Source organism: Phoenix dactylifera, chromosome 1 (assembly GCF_051530095.1).
Source record: "Phoenix dactylifera cultivar Ajwa chromosome 1, Ajwa_hap1_PhDact_Kaust_v1.1, whole genome shotgun sequence".
NCBI lineage: Eukaryota > Viridiplantae > Streptophyta > Magnoliopsida > Arecales > Arecaceae > Phoenix > Phoenix dactylifera.
The window spans coordinates 23,019,309-23,042,047 of NC_143190.1; the positions used below are offsets into that span (position 1 = coordinate 23,019,309).

The 22,739-nt window shown below is 40.1% G+C and overlaps 1 non-coding gene across 1 annotated transcript; it reads left to right on the forward strand.

Annotated features, from left to right (window-relative positions):
• Window positions 1-3,545: 3,545 nt before the first annotated feature.
• Window positions 3,546-3,651, forward strand: LOC120105970 (small nucleolar RNA R71). Its single transcript, XR_005508214.1, has one exon. It is a non-coding gene; the product is annotated as a small nucleolar RNA R71 (small nucleolar RNA).
• The last annotated feature ends 19,088 nt before the right edge of the window (window positions 3,652-22,739 follow it).

The window sequence follows — 22,739 nt, forward strand, 5'->3', positions numbered from 1 at the left end:
TTCTCCTTGCAACATAAACATTAGTATCTATACTTCAAGGTTTTGTGATCATCAAAATCAATCTATGAATCAATCTTTGGGTCATCAAGAAGAATCCTAGATAAGTGGTCTGCTACGACATTTGCAGTTCCTTTCTTGTCACGAATTTCTAGGTCAAATTCTTGTAGTAAAAGAATCCATCGAATCAGACGGGGTTTGGTGTCCTTCTTTGCAAGAAGGTATCGAAGGGCAGCATGATCAGTGAATACGGTAACCTTGGATCCTAAAGGTAAGATCGAAACTTGTCTAGCGCAAATACTACAGCTAGTAACTCTTTCTCAGTGGTGGTGTAGTTCAATTGTGCATCTGAGAGTGCTTTACTAGCGTAGTAGATGACATGAGGTACTTTATCTAGCCATTGCCCTAAAACTGCCCCAATTGCATAGTCGGATGCGTCATACATTAATTCAAATGGAAGGGTCCAATTAGGAGGCCGTATGATAGGTGCAGTGGTCAATTTCGAGCGAAGATTTTCAAATGCCTCCTCGCATGCTTTATCAAAGACAAAGGGAGTGTCCTTGGCCAGAAGATTGCACAAGGGTTTGAAAATCTTACTGAAATCCTGAATGAAGCGATGGTAGAAACCAGCATGGCTAAGGAATGATCGGATTTGTTTCACAGTTTTGGGTGGAGGGAGATTGGAAATAAGATCGACTTTGGCTTTATCTACTTCAATGCCCCTCATGGACACGACGTGTCCTAAAACTATGCCTTCTTGAACCATGAAATGGCTCTTTTTCCAACTTAATACTAGGTTAGTCTCCTTACATCTTTTCAAAACTAAGGTCAAATTGTCCAGACAATCGTCAAAGGATAGGCCAAAAACTGAGAAATCATCAATGAAAACTTCTAGAAAGTTTTCCACCATATCTGAAAAAATGGCCATCATGCATCGTTGAAAAGTTGCGGGTGCATTGCATAATCCAAAAGGCATCCTCCTATATGCAAATGTCCCAAATGGGCAAGTAAAAGTGGTTTTGTCTTGATCGTCCGGGTAAACAGGTACTTGATTATATCCAGAATAACCATCTAAGAAGCAGTAGAAACCTTGACCAGCCAACCGTTCCAAAATTTGATCTATGAAAGGTAGAGGAAAATGGTCCTTCCTAGTCATTGAATTAAGTTTCCTGTAGTCAATGCACACGCGCCAACCCGTGGTTGTGCGTGTTTGTATCAATTCTCCTTCCGTATTTTCAACCACAGTGATACCTGATTTTTTTGGCACCACTTGTGTCGGACTTACCCACTTACTATCAGAAATCGGGTAGATGATTCCAGCATCTAGTAATTTTACCACTTCTTTCTTGACTACCTCCTTCATGTTAGGATTGAGTCTTCTTTGCATTTCTCGGATGGGCTTTACATCATCTTCGAGGTGAATTCGATGCATGCATATGGAGGGGTCAACCCCTTTCAAATCGGCTACAGACCATCCTATGGCATGTTTATTCTCTTCTAGCACCCTTAAAAGTTTAACTTCCTGTTCCGTAGATAAGTTGGCCGCAATGATTACAGGGAGAGTATCTTCTGGTCCTAGAAAAGCATACTTAAGAGTTGTCGGAAGTGGCTTCAACTCGAGTTTAGGTGGAGAATCAATGGAAGGACAAAGTGGTGCACTAGTAATGGGGGGAAGAGGTTCAGGTTGGATCTTCCAAGGAAGGGAACTCATGAGAGATTGATTCTCGAGTAAGATGTTGACTTCTTCTATGGCCTTGTCTATGTCCAAGTTGTCAATGTCAAAATGGGCCAAGCATGCCTCTAGGGGGTCATCTGCTAAGATATAGGGAAGGGCTTCCTCTACAAGATCATCCATTTCGTCAATTAGGCAACACTCATCTTCCCTCACATGTTGGTCGGCGGCATGAAACACATTCAACTTAATTTTCATGTTTCCAAATGATATATCCATTGCCCCAGTTCTACAGTTGATACATGCATTGGCTGTTGCTAAAAAGGGACGACCAAGGATCACAGGGATTTGTTTTAGGTTGGGCACATGTTCCATATCAAGGACGATAAAATCTACTGGAAAATAGAATTTGTCTACCTTGACAAGAACATCTTCAATCATCCCCCGTGGTATCTTCACAGATCGATCAGCCAATTGTAAGGACACCGAGGTAGGTTTTAATTCACCTAACCCAAATTTTTCATAGACTGAATAGGGTAGAAGATTCACACTTGCCCCTAGATCTAAAAGTGCTCAGTCGATGGAGTTATTTCCTATGACACAAGAAATAGTGGGAGCACCAGGGTCTTTGAATTTTGGAGGGGTGTTGTGTTGGAGAATGGAACTTACCTGCTCAGTTAGGAGAACCTTTTTAGGCACATGTGTCCTAGATTTCCGCTTTTGGGTGCAAAGGTCTTTGAGAAATTTGGCATAGGAGGGAACTTGTTTGATGGCATCAAGGAGTGGGAGGTTGATTTTAACTTGTTTGAAGACCTCCATCATCTCTTCTAATGAAGTTTCCTTCTTGCCAAAGGGAGAGGGTGCATTAAGTGCTTCAGGGAATGGAGCCTTTGGAATGTGGGTTGTGGCAGATGGTGGACTAGCTGAAGAAGGTTTTGGGTTTTCATGTGATACATTCTTCTCTTCTTCTTCACCTTCCTTATTGTTACCCTCTCCAACCTTATTATCTATTATACGTCCACTCCTTAGGGTAGTCAAAGCATTGGCTTGCTCATGATTTAGTCGAGTTTCTTGAGCCACGTATTGTTCCCTAGGATTACTCATTGGTTGACTTGGAAGCTTACCTTCCTCTCACTTGTTTAATGCATTAGCTAGTTGACCCATTTGGGATTCTAGCTTAGCAATTGATTGCGTGTGAGAGTGCAATAGTTGTGTGTTTGCCTCCAAACCTTGAAGGGCAGTCAACACCTTCTCCTCAAAGGCTGTATTTCTTTGGGTTGGAGGAGGAGGATGCTGAAATTGAGTTGAGGGACGGTAGAGATGAAAATTCTGAGGGTTTTGAAAATTTTGGGAGAAGGGTTGGGAGGTATTAGAAGCTTGCTGCCTCCAAGAAAAATTTGGATGATTCCGCCAACCCGGGTTATATGTATTGAAAAATGGGTCATTACCCGGTCTGGGCTGTGTTTGGGTAGCATTGATGTGTTCTTGCACGAGTTCGGAAAATTGGGGTGCTGAGGGGCACTCATGAATAGGATGCGATGGGCTAGAACAGATAGCACACACTTGTGCTTGGGAAGAGCTAACGACATGTCCTCCTATTATCAGTTGGTCAATCTTATGGGACAATGCATCTACCTTGCTAGACAGGTCCATAGAATGACTTATTTCACAAATGGCCCCTTTTCTTTGAAAATTCGGGGGTGCTTGACGAGAACATGAAGCATGGTGGAGGGAGTTTTCATTAAGATTTTCAAATAGTTGCTATGCTTCATGCTCATTTCGAAGCATGAAAGTCCCCCCGCATGCAGCATCGATCATTTGACGGTTTCGTTCAGTCAAACCGTCATAAAAATATTTTACTAGCTGCCACTTAGGTATTTGATGATGAGGGCATTTACGGATTAGGTCCTGAAATCTCTCCCAAGTTTCATAAAATTCTTCTCCCTCGGTTTGGGAGAAGCTTGTAATGGCACGTCTAAACTGGTTCGTTCTTCCTATAGAAAAGTATTTTTTAAGAAATTCTTGTTGCATTTGATCCCAAGAACGAATCGAGTTAGCTTCTAAAGAATTCAGCCATTGTTTGGCTCTATCTTTAAGGGAGAAGGAAAATAATCTAAGTTTCAGAGCATCATCAGTGAAGTTCTGAATCTTGACAGTGGTGCAAATCTCAAGAAATTCATCTAAGTGTTTATATGGGTCTTCGTTAGTGAGCCCATAAAAAGATGGGAGCATTTGGATCACACTAGACTTTATTTCATATTGTACCGCTGCTACTTCAGGTAATCGAATGCAAGATGGGGAAGTGTAAATGGTGGGAGTAAAGTACTCCCTCAGGAGTTTGGATTGTTCTTCAGCCATCTCAGGAGGTGAGGATGATCCTAATGTTTTGATCTTAGCTCGAATGTTCCTAAGGGTTCGTTCTATTTCAGGGTCAAAAGGTAATAGGTTTCGTACTCTAGAACGACTACCTTGCATACACTAGTACTCGATCAATCAAGCATGCAATAAAAGAGAAAAGCATATCAATCCTAGTCTTTGTCCTAAAATCACTAGACAGCTCCTAACTGGTTTGAAGAGGGCACCTAAGCCTCCATCTGGTCTAATGAACCGAGTTGACCAGGTAAGCTCCCAGGTAAGTGGAGGGGTCACGATGCGTTCGCAAAGGTCCCACTTAAAACCCACTTGCCTCGAACAGATGAACTGTCTCCCTTATAGGGACAAAGCTTGCCTAAACATCAACTAAGCCACAGAGCGAAATTGGTGCAACTTTCGGTGATCTTCGTTCTATTGAGCTCGAATGTCCCTAGGGGCCAATGTCTAATTGATTTTAATTAAAGTGACACTATGTGAGATTGAGTTCACCTAAATTGGGCAAGAGTCCGGTGATGAAATCCGGCTCTTATCTTGTTGGGGTGATTGCCCTTACTAAGTGCAGATTAATTGGTGTATGTATATCAGGCATGCATTCACACTTTTGCTGAAATTAAAATCAAACAATCACCACAAAATTTCAAGCTAATAATTAATTTAAATAAGAAAGGTTTAGAGGTTACCAAAGGAAATTTCCCCAGCAATTTAATTTTTTTTAGGCAAACCTCTACAACATTCCTTTTCCAGCAGTTCTCTTTTTGATCATCCCAGATTTTTCCTTCGATTCCTGATCAAATAAGATCAAAAGAAAATTTAAAAAAATTAGTAGAAGAGAAAAAAGAGATAAGAAAAGTAACAATAATAGAAAATAATTTTTTTATTTTATTTTAGACATATATATATATATTTTTAAATTTTTTTTTAATTAATTAATTTTTTTTAATGATAGGAAAAATAACTATGCTAGCAATTCCCGGCAACGGCGCCAAAAATTGCTTGGTTATTTCAATTTCAAAAATAAACCACGCAATGGCACGTATCCTGTAGGATAGTGATTACGGGTGTCGGTCCACAGGGATTGAAGAATAAGTTATTTTTCTTTTTTTTAAAAAAAATAAATAAAGAGGAAGGATTTGCTAACTCGATTTAACTAAATTAAACTATGAGTGCGAATTGAAATTTATCAGAGTAGATAGATCTAGGGTTTGGAATCTACCACATAGCATTGCATCAGGGACTGTGTTCTTAATTTTTGTCTTTTGGAGAGGCATGCAATTTGGCTACAAGCCTTTTTGAAATAAAAGCATAAAGAGTTTTAGGAAGATCCATCTCAGGCATAGCAAAAAGGGTCTACCTAATTATGCTAACCTAGAGTGCAGCACACCTCGACTTCCTGGGCATGGATCATCTTAGACTACTTTAGCAGACATGAATAATAAATAGCATGCTCAAAGTTTAAACATCGTAAAAGGATTTTTCATTGATAATAAGAATTTAAACAAGCTCCAAAAAATTAAAAGAGTAAGAACTACAATGTCCTGATACATTGCTAGGGCTTCATCCAGCCCTAGACTAGGTGTTCAGCCGCGCATGGTGGCCGGATGTCCTTCCATCTTCAAATGAAAGCCTTCACCTCCCATTCTTCCAAAAATATCACAAACTATTCTCTTTCCCCCCTCTTTTCTTTTCTTTTCTTTTTCTCCCAACCGAACCTCTCTTCTTCTCTTCACCGAAACAGGGGTTCCCCTGTTTCTTTCACAACCCAGCTCTCCCCTTCCAAGCCGATGGCCACCCTCTTTATACCCATTCTCCCCCTTGATGGTCCACTGAAAGCGTGCTGGAGATGCGGATGTGAGATCACCGGATGCCCGGACGCGGAGGAGGCTGGGATCACGGAGAGGAGCTGGGCTCTTGATGCGGCTCGGAACGCACGCGGTTGATGGCGGAGCTGGATCTCGGCTGCGGGCTGCGTCACGGGCGGAGGAAGAGGCGGAGATGCTGGGATTTCGACTGCTAGGAGTGGATCGTTGATCTGGGAGGAGAAGACGCGGGCTGTGATGGCAAAGGGGCTGGATCTCCGCTGCTGGGAAGAGTCGACCGCATGGGCACGGTGGGCACGCGGCTGATTGCGGCTGACTGGAATCATGGAGGACTGGTCGCCGGCGGATTTGATTGCGGGATCGTCGGGAGGGAGCCGTGGACGGTGGGTGGCTGGGTGTGATGCTTGGATCCCGCTTGCAGTCGGACGGGCATGGGAGGTTGCTGGATTACCGGCTGCTGGGACGTTCACCGCGTGCGGGCTGTTGATGGCTTCATCGCGATGAAGCTTGGAATGGGTTGGGGTTGCACCGCGTGGATGATTTGTATCGCTGGCTGTTGGGAAGAGGTCTCCTGTTGCAACGCTGGGAAGGAGAAGATAAACAGTGAATTCCCAATTTTTTTATTTTTTATTATTTATTTATTTATTTATTATGTATTATTTATTTTTTCTCTGACACTGTTCACATGAACAGTGTTTTCACGAACACTATTCATATGAACAGTGTTTTCGGCATTTTATTTTTTATTTTTATTTTAACACTGTTCATATGAACAGTGAATCGTGAATATTTAGTTATTATTATTATTATGAATTTTATATGAAGGCAGGTAACGAGTTGGTTGGAAATTGGCTTTGGATTTGCGGTGGGTCATGATCGTTGAGTTGCTTTAACTTGTTCTCGAGCCCAATGTCTTTTAAATTTAATTCTTGCTAAGCTGCTTCAGATCGAACTCGACCAGACAAGACTAAAAACTGGACCGTGACCTAATAAAAAAGGTTAATCAAACCTTTGCCCCATACATAATTAATTATAACTTTCGATCGAATCAGGACCAAAACCTATTTAATTATAACCTTAGCTTGATTACAACTCCATCAGGTTACCAAATCGGGTCAACACAATCTCCTCCTTATATGTTTTCATGAAAGATTATAACCAGGAGAGAGACAAGTTTAGAGTCTATTTTGAGAAAAGAATTATTTACCTCTTACCATATTTTAAATTCATTTCAATGTTTATTTAATTTTATGGTAAAATATATATTTATCAGTTTAAAAATATTGATAAATGCTATGGAAAGATAACTAAATTATAGATTATTAAGCACTTATCACTGACTTAACCAAGGAACGGATCCAATAACTGTTAGGTGAGGTCCTTATGACTTGGAGATCAGGTTAGCTCAATATGCTTACAAAGCATTGTACAAGAGTTGTACACTCATCGTCTATGTATCATCAATAACTGTTAGATGAGGTGAAATGTGGATTGGTGGGACCGCAGCACCCCACTCGAAACCCTAAGTCGCAGGTTTCCATATCTTTACCAGGGGAGTGTGAGAGATCCGAGAAATAGTGGGAGGATTTGATCCAATTTTGTTTTAAAAGTCTCTAAAACGAATTAATGTCAAATACAAATTTCTAATTAGAATCTTTACTCTCTGCATATGTCAATGGCTTCCAACCCGATAGTTCGAATTCTAGATAACAATAGGTTGACCGGACCAAACTATAAAGATTGGCTCCGCAACTTGAAGATTGTCTTGAGTTGCGAAAAGATAGTTTATGTTCTTGACCATGAACTCCCGGTGTTACCAACCCGTACAACCAATGAGCAGCATGAGACGCATGCAAAATGGTTGGATGACGACAATAAGGTTAGGTGTTACATTTTGGCATCCATGTCCAACGAATTGCAATACCAGCATGAGAGCATGAAGACTGCTAAGGACATACTTGATCACCTACAAGAGTTGTATGGTGAACAAAGTCGTGCAGCAAGGTTTGAAGTATCCAAGCGGCTCTTCAAAGCCAAGATGCGTCATGGGCAGTCTGTCCATGAACATGGTTTGACCATGATCAAGGATCTTGAGGAGCTTGAGAAGCTTGGCATGACCATGCACAAGGATTTGCAAACGGATTTGATCCTACAGCCGTTGCCATCTTCATATGGGCAATTTATTGTAAAATGCCATATGAATAAAATTGAATGCACCAAACTTGAATTATGGAATATGTTGGTGACAACTGAGGGAGCCTTGAAAGGTTCAAGGGGCACAGTTCTCGCTGCTGAGCTAGCTTCTATTTCCAAGAGAAAGTCTACTGGAAAGAAAAAAGAAGCCTGCAAAGAAGCAGATGACCGAAAAAAAGCCGAAGAAGGAAGTTCCTAAAAAGAAGGCCGAAACCAAAGAAAAATGTTTCCATTGCAATGAAGATGGCCATTGAAAGAGAAACTGTCCTATCTACATGGAAAACATAAAGAGCAAGAAGGATGACACGCCTTCTGAAGGTATGTCTAATATGCTCATTATTGAAACTAATCTAACGGTTTCTTTTATTTCCAGTTGGATTATAGACTCTGGTTCTAGTGTTCACTTGTGCACTACCATGCAGGGTCTAAAGAAAAGTAGAAGGTTTACGGAAGGTGCGGTAACCCTAAGGGTTGGCAATGGAGCAAGAGTTGCAGTTGTTGCTGTGGGCACATTCCCTTTACATTTACCGTCAGAATTTAGTTTGATACTTAGAGATTGTTATTTTGTACCTAGTGCTAGCAGAAATCTGATTTCTGTATCTTGTCTAGCACAGGAACATTATGAATTCAATTTCAATAAATACTACGTTTCTATTTATTTGCGAAATAAACTGTTTAGACGTGGTTTTATGATTGACAGTCTCTCACTTACATATGGATGTATCTATGAATGTATCTGAGCATACAGTGAGTACCATAGGATCAAAAAGATCTAGAGATGAGATAAATCAAAAGTATTTATGGCACCTCAAACTTGGTCATATAGGAGAAGACAGAATTAACAAATTGGAGAAACATGGACTTTTGAGTTCATTGACTTCTGAGTCATATCCGATTATCCTTTGTAAGATACGGGGAAAGGTCCACTGAAATACTTGCCCTAGTACACACTGATGTGTGTGGCCCATTCGATGTGCAGGCTAGGGATCAATTTTTCTACTTTATTATTTCTACTGATGATTTCTCACGGTATGGTTATGTCTATCTTATGAGACATAAATCTGAGGCATTTGAAAGATTTAAAGAATTCAGATTTGAAGTAGAAAAACAAACAGGGAAACTCATTAAGGTTCTTCAATCAGATCGAGGAGGAGAATACCTTAGTGGAGAGTTTCGAGATTATCTCAAACAAAATGGTATAGTTTCATAATGGACACCTCCTGGAACACCTCAACTCAACGGAGTGTCAGAAAGGAGGAATCAGACCCTATTGGATATGGTCAGGTCCATGATGAGCTTCACTAACTTTCCTTTTTTCTTGTGGGAAGATGCCCTACTTACAGCTATCTATATATTGAACAGAGTTTCCTCTAAAGTTCGTTCCTATCACACCGTATGAGATATGGCATGGTAAGAAACCAAGTCTGGGTTATCTCAAGATTTGTGGATGTCCAGCCCAAGTCGAGCGATAACAGGCGGACAAGTTAGAGTCTAGGACAATTGGTGCTCGTTTTATTGGATATCCTAAAGAGTCGTTAGGATACAATTTTTACATCCCAGAAGATCACAAAGTGTTTGTGAGCCGACATGCCATCTTCTTGGAAAAACAATTTATCCTTGATAGAGGCAGTGGAAGAAAAACTGAGCTCGAAGAGAAAGTCTCTGAAGAGCAACGAGCAATTGAGCCTAGTGAACCTATTCACATTGAGCCAATACATGAAGAACCTCATCCACTTCGTAGATCCAGTAGGATCTTCCATCCTCCTGAAAGATACTTAGGTATACTTACAGAGGAAATAGAGGAAGAGTTTCTCATGGAAGAAAGAGATCATAGTAATGATCCCAAGACCTATAACGAAGCGATGTTAGACATCGACTCCGAAAAATGGATTGATGCGATGAAGTCAAAAATAGACTCCATGCATTCCAACCAAGTATGGACCTTAGTAGATCCGCCTGAAGGTATAGTATGTATTGGGTGTAAATGGATCTACAAAAGAAAAATGGGTTCGGATGGCAAGGTAGAGACCTATAAGGCAAGGTTGGTGGCAAAAGGTTATAGTCAGCGCGAAGGCATTGACTATCAAGATACCTTTTCACCGGTAGCCATGCTGAAGTCCATTCGAACATTGCTTGCCATTGCAGCCTATCATAATTATGAGTTATGGCAGATGGATGTGAAAACTGCTTTTCTTAATGGATATCTTGAGAAAAATATCTATATGGAACAGCCTCAGGGTTTCACTTTCAGTGATGGTGATCACAAGGTCTGCAAGCTGCAAAGATCCATTTATGGACTAAAGCAAGCATCTCGGAGTTGGAACACTCATTTCGATGATGTGATCAAATCGTTTGATTTCATCAAGAATGAAGAGGAACCATGTGTGTACAAAAAGGTCAGTGGGAGGGCTACAGTATTCCTCGTATTGTACGTGGATGACATACTCCTAATTGGGAATGATATTCCCATGCTCACATCGGTCAAGTTATGGCTGTCTAAGAAGTTCTCTATGAAAGATCTTGGTGAAGCATCTTATATTTTGGGGATTAAGGTCTATAGAGATAGATCTAAGAGGATGCTTGGCCTATCACAGAAAATATACATAAAGGAGTGCTGAAGAGGTTCAGCATGGAAAACTCTAAGAGGGGATTGTTACCCCTAAGGCATGGGATAAATCTCTCCAAAAAGATGTGCCCCAAAACATCTGAAGAGATTCAGCGCATGAGCAGGATCCCTTATGCATCGGCAATAGGGAGCCTCATGTATGCCATGCTATGTACTCGACCTGATATAGCACATGCTATGAGTGTCAGGAGTAGATATCAGTCAAATCCAGATGAGGAGCACTGGATAGCTGTGAAAAATATCCTTAAGTACTTGAGAAGGACTAAGGATCTGTTTTTGGTCTTTGGGGGAGGCACAGAGTTAAAGGTAGAAGGATATACTGATTCAGACTTCATGACTGACCCTGATGATAGAAAGTCTACATCAGGATATGTATTCTTATGCAATGGAGGATCGGTAAATTGGAAGAGTTCCAAGCAACCGATTATTGCAGATTCTACCATGGAAGCAGAGTACATTGCTGCATCGGATGCTGCGAAGGAAGCGTTCTGGTACAAAAAGTTTGTCGAAGAGCTAGGAGTCATGTCATCAGATGCCATAACCCTTTTCTGCGACAACAACGGCGCCATAGCACTGGCTAAGGAGCCGAGGTCTCACTAGAAGTCCAAGCACATAGAGCGGCGATTTCATCTAATTCGCGACTACCTCGAAAAGAAATATGTAGAGGTGCAGAGAGTAGACTCCACTAATAACGTGACGGACCCATTCACTAAGCAGCTGAGTCAGAAGAAATTAGAAGTCCATCTTGAAAAAATGGGACTTAAATATATGTTTGATTGGCTTTAGTGCAAGTTGGAGATTGTTAGAAGTATGCCCTAGAAGCCAACGTAGCTGATGCAAATTTGTAATCTGGGGCATAAATTTGTAATTTGACACTTATTAATAAATAAGATTGGGCAATTTATTTTTTATTCATGTTTGTATGTGTCCATGAATCGTCCAAAAACTTAATAGATGATGATATATAATTTCAAGGAGTTGAGAATTTGAGGCATGTGTCATTAGGGATTAATTTCTAAATGCTCCTGATCGATGGATCCATCACGAGGGACGGTGATCGATCTGCTGAGATTAGTGCACAAATCACTTAGTCAGATGGATGAGTCTCGAGTCCATGGTGTAGAGACACTGGAGTGATTATGCAAGTACTTGTTAGAGAACAAGGTACTGAGCGTGATCAAAGATAGTAGTTACATGGATATCTATCCACTCGTTAGTGACTACTTATGCTGCAGTTGTATGACTGGTCCTTTGACCTGCGATGCCTCAGCTATTCACTATAAGGTTGTTGTAGTTTGACGAGCATGTCAACTTAAGCCCTAGTCATTCAGGTCTTTGTAGTGCGAATTGGCTGCTGTAGGTTCATTTTGGAATAGGGTTACATCTAGATAGGATCTATCGACCTTGATAGATTAGGAGTGATCCTATGTGATTTATGAGACTGAGTTCGATAAATTTCTGGCCATGTATTTTGGAAAAAGAGTTTTCCATATCTCGAACTGGAAGTCATATAAATTTGACATATGACGGACGATGGAGTTTGACGAGATATCCATAACTTCCATCACGTCGGGATCCATGATAGAGGAACTATATCATACGCTAACTGCACCAAGAGGTTCAGATATTTCATTCTGCTGGGTTGTCACCACATACTGCTAGGTATCACTAGTGGATTGTGAGACTCGAAGGCATTCACTTGGTGATCAGTGAACCCTGAGAGTAGAACTGAAATCGTTTCAGTCCACTGAAAGGAGTTTCAGTGATATTGAGATGGAGATCTCAATATATCTCACTACCAGTCAGAATAGAACCTACGGGGTCACACACATAGAGGATTTAATTAGTCAGGCTATCATAATTATGATTTGGAATCATAATAGAAATCAATCATCAATATGATTGGTGATTGAATTAACCCACTAAGTGTTAGTGAGTTAATGGAAGAAGAATTAAGTGGAATTGATTGCAATTGGATTGCAATTGGGCTGATTTAACGAGCCAAATCAAATTGGGTTCGACCCAAATTGATTTGGGTTCATGATTGGGTCAATTTGATTAAACCAAGATTTGTGCGGATTTTAAAGACCACATGTCGTCGTAGGATGAATATGACTTAAGTCATGTGCACACTATGCGGACTTTAAAGTTCACATGGCGTTGTAGGATGCATGCTCCCAAATTAATTAATTCTACTAATGAGATTAGGAATCCTAATATGATTAGGAAATTAATCAATTGATTAAATAGACACATATCATGCATCTATGAGCACAAGGATTGGATACTTGGCATTAATCCAAGGGTGGGTTATGTCCCACACTCCTAATAAGATTAGGAGGAGCCCTAACACAGCCTATGTCTTTGCTTCTTATGCCTTTGTTGCCTTTATCCCACTCGAAACTAACTGAGATTCTGCTGACTCAGATGCTGGTGGTCTAACTTGAATGGAATCTGATCGATCTCAATATGGAACAACTATAAAGTATATGCATAAACTCTTCTGCCTCTTTTCTTAACCCAATCTATAAAAGGGTAGCAAGGAAGAAGTTATGATTTAATTCTCTCCTCTTCCTCTCCACGCCTCCTCTTCTTTCTTCCTCCTCCACGGCAGCAAGGGGTCTTCATCCTCCTCTTCTTCCACGGTAGCAAGGCAAGGAAGATCCACGTGCAAGGTTTCTCTTTCCTCTTCCTCCATCGCGAGCAAGGTTGAAGAAGAAAAGGTTCTTCTTTAAGGAGGTATGTTGCAGATTTTTATCTTCTAATCTATATGATAGTCATGAGAGGTCTTTGCAAGGAGCTAACACTCTGGTAAGACCCTATCTCAGATGATTAGATCCTCGTGTGGATACCTGTAGAGGCCGGACAATTTTGTGGCTCAAATAGGAACCTAGATAGATCATTAGGCAGCTGTGTTCTTCACCTGCAGAATTTTTGAAGATGAGATCTTCAAATTAATTTCTTCTGATTTTAGTTTCAGTTTTATGAATCTTAATCAACCTTCCTCAGATCCTAATCTCTCCTCACTAATGAATTCAAAGAACTTCTGGATTTGGATCCAAAAAATTTTTTGAATTCTACGATCCGAGGCATGTTCATGCGATGAACGACGTCCCGTTCGAATTTTGCTGCGAACGTCGCATCGAACGGGGCGTAACTCAGCAGTAATATGAATATGACTTAAGTCATGTTCACACTATGCGAACTTTAAAGTCCACATGGCATTGTAGGATGCATGCTCCCAAATCAATTAATTCTCCTAATGAGATTAGGAATCCTAATGTGATTAGAAAATTAATCAATTGATTAAGTGGACACATATTATGCATCTATGAGCATAAGGATTGGACACTTGGCATTAATCTAAGGGTGGGATATAGTTCCATACTCCTAATAAGATTAGGAGAGGCCCTAAACCCAATCTATAAAAGGGTAGCAAGGGAGACATTATGAATTAATTCTCTTCTCTTCCTCTCCACGCCTCGTCTTCTTTCTTCCTCCTTCTCCACGGCAGCAAGGGGTCTTCATCCTCCTTTTCTTCCACGGTAGCAAGGCAAGAAAGATCCACGTGCAAGGTTCCTCCTTCCTCTTCCTCCACCGCGTGCAAGGTTGAAGAAGAAAGGGTTCTTCTTTAAGGAGGTATGTTGCAGATTTTTATCTTCTAATCTATATGATAGTCATGAGAGGTCTTTGCAAGGAGCTAGCACTCCGGTAAGACCCTATCTCAGATGATTAGATCCTCGTGTGGATACCTATAGAGGCCGGACAATTATGTGGCTCAAACAGAAATCTAGATAGATCATCAGGCTGCGGTGTTCTTCACCTGCAGAATTTTTAAAGATGAGATCTTCAAATTAATTTCTTCTGATTTAGTTTCAGTTTTATAAATCTTAATCAACCTTCCTCAGATCCTAATCTCCCCTTCCTAATAAATTCAAAGATCTTCTAGATTTGGATCCAGAAAAATTTTTGAATTCTATGATCCGAGGTGCGTTCATGCGATGAACGACGTCCCGTTCAAATTTTGCTGCGAACGTCGCATCGAACGGGGCGTAACTTAGCAGTGGTATCAAAGCCAGGTTCTAGGGAGCATGATTAGGACCTAAGGATTGATTACCATATTTTTAATCTGATTTTTAAAGGAATTATGCTTGCTGGATTTTCTGCGTGCTGAAATTTCAGGTTGCTGAAATTTTTAGCATGCAAATTTTTATTTGCTATGATTTTGCAAAATATTTTAGACTTGCAATTAGATTACAATGTTTTAAATCAAGTAATGCATGATCTGAAATCCAGAGAATAGCATAATAGGTTTAAAATTTCAGATCTGAAAATATACATGAGATGCATATGGAAATCATAATGTTCATACTTGTTTAAGGTTATGTTTAAAATAATATATGCATGAGATGTATGTGTTAGTTAAACAAAAATTTATTTGCATGAGATATAAATAAAATTCTTAAACAATAGGACATTTACATAAGATGTAAACTGAAACAATTATGTCATTTACATAAGATATAATCACATAATATATGAAAGGGTTTCATAATTATATAGGATGTAAACCTGAACCAATGTGATATTTACATAAGATGTAAATCGAATGACATATGGTATGGGGTAGATGGTTACATTAGATGTAAATCCCAAGAGACCTAAAACCTTCCTAAATTAATCGAGAGTGAACGATACATTGAGCTAGCCATATTTGATTAATTGATCTAATTGGTGTCTAGGCAAGCTCAAAGGTGGTTACTTAATTAGGACCTTACTCTCTGAGTAAGGGGAGCTTTCCACCTGCTTACCTGGCCAATTGATCGATTACCTCCTATGAAAAGCTCAAAGTTGTAAAACACTAAGATCTGATTACCCAATATTAAGTCGATTGGTCTTCCACCGTAGTAGAGTTGCTAAGATCTTTCCGGCATTGATTAGTCTCGGCTGGATACAGTGGGCTGTTGGGAACCCGCCCATGCCGTAAAAAATTGAAAAAAATTTCAGATGCAGCGGAAGAGGCATAAGCGGGATCAATCGTTCATTCTATGAACGTTGTTCAATAACCGTTCGTAGATAGATTAGAATTAAAAAATTTTAAACTAATTATGCAGATCAGATCTTCACCTTGTGCGGGTAGATGATCACCGCAAACTGAAGTTTGTGGTTTAGGATGAAGGTTCGCTTGAAGCCGTTCACGCGTCCGGCCTCTACGGGTATCCACACGAAGTAGAGATCCGATCAAAGCTTTCTTATCTTCCCGGGGTGCTAGCTCCCTTGCAGAGACTTCTTTTAATGGCTGATGTCCTCCCTTTGAATCAACTCTTGATTGTGCTTGGGAGGAGGAAGAAGAAGGATGAAGTTTGAAGAAGAATCAAAGCCCCTGCAGCCTACTTCCTTTTCCCTGCGTTGGAACCAAGGAGGAGGGAAGAAGATGGCCGCCAAGCTTTCTTTTCTTCTCACCTTGCCTGCGGCTGAAAACCAAGGGGAGAAAGGGTGGCCACGAATTGGAGAGGGAGAGGGCTTCAATTGAATTCTCTAGGGTGCCGCCCACTTCTCCTTTTAAAGGCATGAAGGGCTCCTACAAGTTAAGAGCCCTTGACTTATTTCCAAGAGGGGTGCCGGCCCCTCTTTTCTTTGCCGCACCAAGGAGGAAAAAGGGGAGGGGCGCAAGCCCCTCCCTCTTGGTTAGCCCTAATCCTCCTCTAAGGAGGATTGGGATGCCCTAATGTGGCTAAGCCCTAATCTAATTAGGCTTAGTCCAAGGGTAAACCAATTTTGGGTCTAATCTAGGTAAGTCCTAATCCAATTAGAACTTAAATCAATTTTGACTCAATTAAACTCTTCAATCCTAATCCAATTAGGAGTCTTGTTAATTCATTAGATTAATAATTAATTAGGAGTTAAGAAATCCTAATCCAATTAGGATTTATTCAATTTTAGTCCTAATCCAATTAAGACTCTAATTTGAATCTGAAGTCCTAATCCAATTAGGACTTCTAGGAATCCTATTCTAAGTAGGAATCCAAATTGAATTCAAAATCCTAATCGAATTAGGATTGTAGAAATCCTACTTCAAGTAGGAATCCCAGTCCTACTCCAAGTAGGACTCCCAGTCCTAATCCAATTAGGACTCCAGAAATCCTACTCTAAGTAGGTTTCGTGTTTAAGTCCAATTAATTAATTCCTATTGTTCCTTCTTCAATTTATTATCAATCGAATTGATTACTCGTGATTCATAATCACTTTTCAACCATTGGATCGGTCAATACTTCTGGTGTGTGTGACCCCATATGTTCTATTCTGACTGGTAGTGAGATATATTGTGATCTCTATCACAATGTCATTGAAAACTCCTTTCAATGGGTCGGAACGATTCCAACTCTACTCATTTGGTTTTATCGATCATCGAGATAATCCCTGCAAGTCTCACCATCCATCAGTGACACCTAGCAGCATGTAGTGGCTATCCAGCAGAATGGAATGATGAACCTCTAGGTGCAGTTATCGTATGATACAGTCCTACTATCGTGGATCCCTACAGGACGGAGGTCATGGACAACTCATCAAACCCCATCGTCCGTCATATGTCAAGATTTATTCGACTTAAGCTCGAGAGTGGAAAACTTTTTCTCCACTGTACAATCTGCCTCGGCCGAGGTCTTACGAACTCAGTCTTATAAATCACATAGGATCTCTCCTTATCTATCAAGGTCGATAGATTCCTTATAGGTGCATACCCTACTCCTACAGTGAACCTACTGCAGCCAATCTACACTGCATGGACCCATATGGCTAGAGACCATGTATGTGTGCAGTCAAACTACAATAACCTCACTGTGAGCAGCTGAAGCATCGCAGGTCAAAGGACCAGTCACACTACCGCAACATCAAGCAAGTCACTGACGAGTGGATAGACATCCAAGTGACTTCTTGTCTTGGTCACGCTCAGTACCTTTGTTCTCTAACAAGCACCTGTACTATCACTTCAGTGTCCCTACACTGTGGACTCGAGTCTCGTCCATCTTTTAGAAAAGTGATGTGTGCACGGATCGGATCAATCACCGTCCTCGTGATGATCCATTGATCAGGAGCAATTCAGGAATTAATCACCAATAACACATACCTCAAATTCTCAACTCTTGAGAATATGCGTCATCATCTTATTAATTCTTTGGATGATTCATGGACACATAAGAACATGAATGAAAAGAATGCCCAACTTAATTAGGTCAAGTACAAATTTATTTTTCAGAATAAAATAATACATCAGCCAAATTGGCTTTTAGGGCATACTTCTAACAATCTCCCACTTGCACTAAAGCCAATCAGCCATAAACCTAAGCCCCATCTTCTCAAGATGCATTTCAGTTTTCTGCTGACTTATCTGCTTAGTGAATGGGTCCACCACATTTTCTGTGGAGTCTACTCTTTGATCCTCTACTTATTTCTTTTTGAGGTAGTCACTTATTAGGTTAAACCACCGCTCTATGTGCTTCAGTTTCTGGTGAGACCTTTGGCTCCTTAGCTAGTGCTATGGTGCCTTTGTTATTGCAGTAGAGTGTTATGGCATCTGATGACATTACACCTAACTCTACAATGAACTTCTTAAACCAAAAAGTTTCCACTGCACCCTTAGAGACGGTTTGACATTCAGCTTCTAAGATAGAATCTACAATGATCGGTTGTTTGGAACTCTTCCAATTTACTGAACCACCGTTGCACGTATTCTAATGTAGACTTTCTATCATCAATATGTGTGCATCCTTCTACCTTCAACTCTTATCTTCTTCCAAAGACCAAGAACATGTTCTTAGTTCTTCTTAAGTACTCAAGACTGTTCTTCACAGCTATCCTGCGCTTCTTGCCTGGATTTGACGATATATGCTCGTGACACTCACAACATGTACTATATCAAGTCACGTACATTGCATGGTATACATGAGTCTCCCTATAGCCGAAGCATAAGGGATCTTGCTTTTCGCTGAATCTCTTCAGATGTGTTGGGGCACATCTTTTTGGAGAGATTTATCCCATGCCTAAGGGATAATAATCCCCTTTAGAGGTTTCCATGCCGAACCTCTTCAGCACTTTCTTTATATACATATTTTGTGACAGGACAAGCATCCTTTCAGATCTATCTCTATAGACCTTAATTCAAGATATAGGATGCTTTCCCAAGGTCTATCATGGAGAATTCCTTACACAACCAAACCTTGACCTAAGTTAGTATGGAAATATCATTCCCAATTTGAAGGATATCATCTATGTACAATACGAAGAATGCAATTGCCCTCCCACTAACTTTCTTATATACACATGGTTCCTTTTTGTTATTGATGAAATCAAACGATTTGATTATATCGTTTGAAATGAGTGTTCCAACTCCGAGATGCTTGCTTTAGTCCATAGAAGGACCTTTACAGTTTACAGACCTTGTGATCACTATCACAATATCTCATAATTATATTATGCTGCAATAGCAAGTAATATTCGAATAGACTTCAGCATGGCTACAGGTTGAAAAGTATCCTTATAATCAGTACTTTCGCACTGACTATAACCTTTCGCCACTAGCCTTGCCTTATAGGTCTCTACCTAATCATCCGAACTTAATTTCCTCTTGTAGATCCATTTATACCCAATAGGTACTATACCTTCTGGTGGATCTACTAAGGTCCAGACTTGGTTGGAATGGATGGAGTCCATCTCTGACTTCATGGCTTCCAGCCATCTCTCGGAATTGATGTCTAACATCGCCTCGTTGTAGGTATTAAGATCCTTACCTTGATCCCTATCTCCCATGAGGAACACTTCCTCTACATCCTCTGTAAGCATACCTAAGTACCTTTCAGGCGGACGGGAGATCCTACTAGATTTACAGGGTGGAGGAGGTACTACGTGTACTGGCTTAAAATAAATAGGTTCTATATGCACAATGGCTCGTTGCTGTTTTAGAGACTTTCTCTTCAAGCTCAATTTTCCTCCCACTGTTTCTGTCAAGGATAAACTATTTTGCATGAAGATAGCATCTAGGCTCACAAACACTTTGTGATCCTTTGGGACGAAAAGTCGTATCCTAATGACTCTTTAGGATATTCTATAAAATGAGCATTAATTATCCTATCCTCTAACTTGACCGTCTGTTGTCGCTTGAGTTGAGCTGGACATCCCCATGTCATATCTCATATGGTTGGTAGGAACGGACTTTAGAGGGAATTCTATTCAATAAGTAAATAGTTGAAAATAGGGCATCTATCTAAAGAAACAAGGGTAAATCAGTGAAGCTCATCATGGACCGGACCATATCCAATAGAGTCCGATTCCTCCTCTCTGACACTCCGTTGAGCTGAGGTGTACCAGAAGGAATCCATTATAAAATTATACCATTCTCCTTGAGATAATCACGGAACTCTCCACTAAGGTATTCATTTTCTCGATCTGATCGAAGAACCTTGCTGAATTTTTCTGTTTATTTTTCTACTTCATATCTCAACTCTTTGAACCTTTCAAAAGTTTCAGATTTGTGTATCATACACATATCCATACCGTGAGTAATCATCGATAAATGAAGTAAAAAATTACAACCCCTAGCCTGTACATCGAATGAGCCACACACATCAGTGTATACTAGGGTAAGTATTTCAGTGGACCTCCTGTGTCCTATAAAGAATAATTTGCCTATCTTTCCTTGAAGGCAGAATTTACAAATCAAATATGACTCGAAAGTCAATGGGCCAAAAAACTCATGTTTCTCCAATTTGTTTATTCTGTCTTCTCCTATATGGCCAAGCCTGAGGTGCCACAAATACTTTAGATTTATTTCATTTCTGGATCTATTAGATCCTATGGTATTTACTATTTGCTCAGATACATGCACAGATACATCCATATGTATGTGATAGAGACTGTCAATCATAAAACCACGTTGAAACAATTTATTTCTCAAATAAATGGATAGCTGTGAAAAATATCCTTAAGTACTTGAGAAGGACTAAGGATCTATTTTTGGTCTTTGGGGGAGGCACAGAGTTAAAGGTAGAAGGATATACTGATTCAGACTTCATGACTGACCCTGATGATAGAAAGTCTACATCAGGATATGTATTCTTATGCAATGGAGGATCGGTAAATTGGAAGAGTTCCAAGCAACCGATTATTGCAGATTCTACCATGGAAGTAGAGTACATTGCTACATCGGATGCTACGAAGGAAGCGTTCTGGTACAAGAAGTTTGTCGAAGAACTAGGAGTCATGTCATCAGATGCCATAACCCTTTTCTGCGACAACAACGGCGCCATAGCACTGGCTAAGGAGCCGAGGTCTCACCAGAAGTCCAAGCACATAGAGCGGCGATTTCATCTAATTCGCGACTACCTCAAAAAGAAATATGTAAAGGTGCAGAGAGTAGACTCCACTGATAACGTGGCGGACCCATTCACTAAGCAGTTGAGTCAGAAGAATTAGAAGTCCATCTTGAAAAAATGGGACTTAAATATATGTTTGATTGGCTTTAGTGCAAGTTGGAGATTGTTAGAAGTATGCCCTAGAAGCCAACGTGGCTGACACATATTTGTAATCTGGAGCATAAATTTGTAATTTGATACTTATTAATAAATAAGATTGGGCAATTTATTTTTCATTCATGTTTGTATGTGTCCATGAATCGTCCAAAAAATTAATAGATGATGACACATAATTTCAAGGAGTTGAGAATTTGAGGTATATGTCATTAGGGATTAATTTCTAAATGCTCCTGATCGATGGATCCATCAAGAGGGACGGTGATCGATGCACTGAGATTAGTGCACAAATCACTTAGTCAGATGGACGAGTCTCGAGTCCATGGTGTAGAGACACTGGAGTGATTGTGCAAGTACTTGTTAGAGAACAAGGTACTGAGCGTGACCAAAGATAGTAGTCATATGGATGTCTATCTACTCGTCAGTGACTACTTATGCTGCAGTTGTATGACTGGTCCTTTGACCTGCGATGCCTTAGCTATTCACTGTGAGGTTGCTGTAGTCTGACGAGCATGTGAACTTGGGCCCTAGTCATTTGAGTCCTTGTAGTGCGAATTGGCTGCAGTAGGTTCATTTTGGAATAGGGTTACATCTAGATGGGATCTATCGACCTTGATAGATTAGGAGTGATCCTATGTGATTTATGAAACTGATTCGATAAATTTCTGGCCAAGTATTTTGAAAAAAGAGTTTTCATATCTCGAACTGAAAGTCGTATAAATTTGATATATGATAGACGATAGGATTTGACGAGATATCCATAACCTCCATCACGTCGGGATCCATGATAGAGGGATTGTATCATACGCTAACTACACTAAGAGGTTCAGATATTCTATTCTGCTGGGTTGCCACCACATACTGGTAGGTGTCACTAGTGGATTGTGAGACTCGAAGGCATTCACTTGGTGATCAGTGAACCCTAAGAGTAGAATTGAAATCGTTTTAGTCTACTGAAAGGAGTTTCAGTGATATTGAGATGGAGATCTAAATATTTTTCACTACCAGTCAGAATAGAACCTACGGGGTCACACACATAGAGGATTTAATTAGTCAGACTATCATAATTGTGATTTGGAATCATAATAGAAATAAATGATCAATATGATTGGTGATTGAATTAACCCACTAAGTGTTAGTGAGTTAATGGAAGAAGAATTAAGTAGAATTGATTGCAATTGGGCTGATTTAATAAGCCAAATCAAATTGGGTTCGACCCAAATTGATTTGGGTTCATGATTGGATCAATTTGATTAAACCAAGGTTTGTCCGAATTTTAAAGACCACATGTCGTTGTAGGATGAATATGACTTAAGTCATGTTCATACTATGCGAACTTTAAAGTCCACATGGCATCGTAGGATGCATGCTCCCAAATAAATTAATTCTCCTAATGAGATTAGGAATCCTAATGTGATTAGAAAATTAATAAATTGATTAAGTGGACACATGTCATGCATCTATGAGCACAAGGATTGGACACTTGGCATTAATCCAAGGGTGGATTATAGTCCCATACTCCTAATAAGATTAGGAGA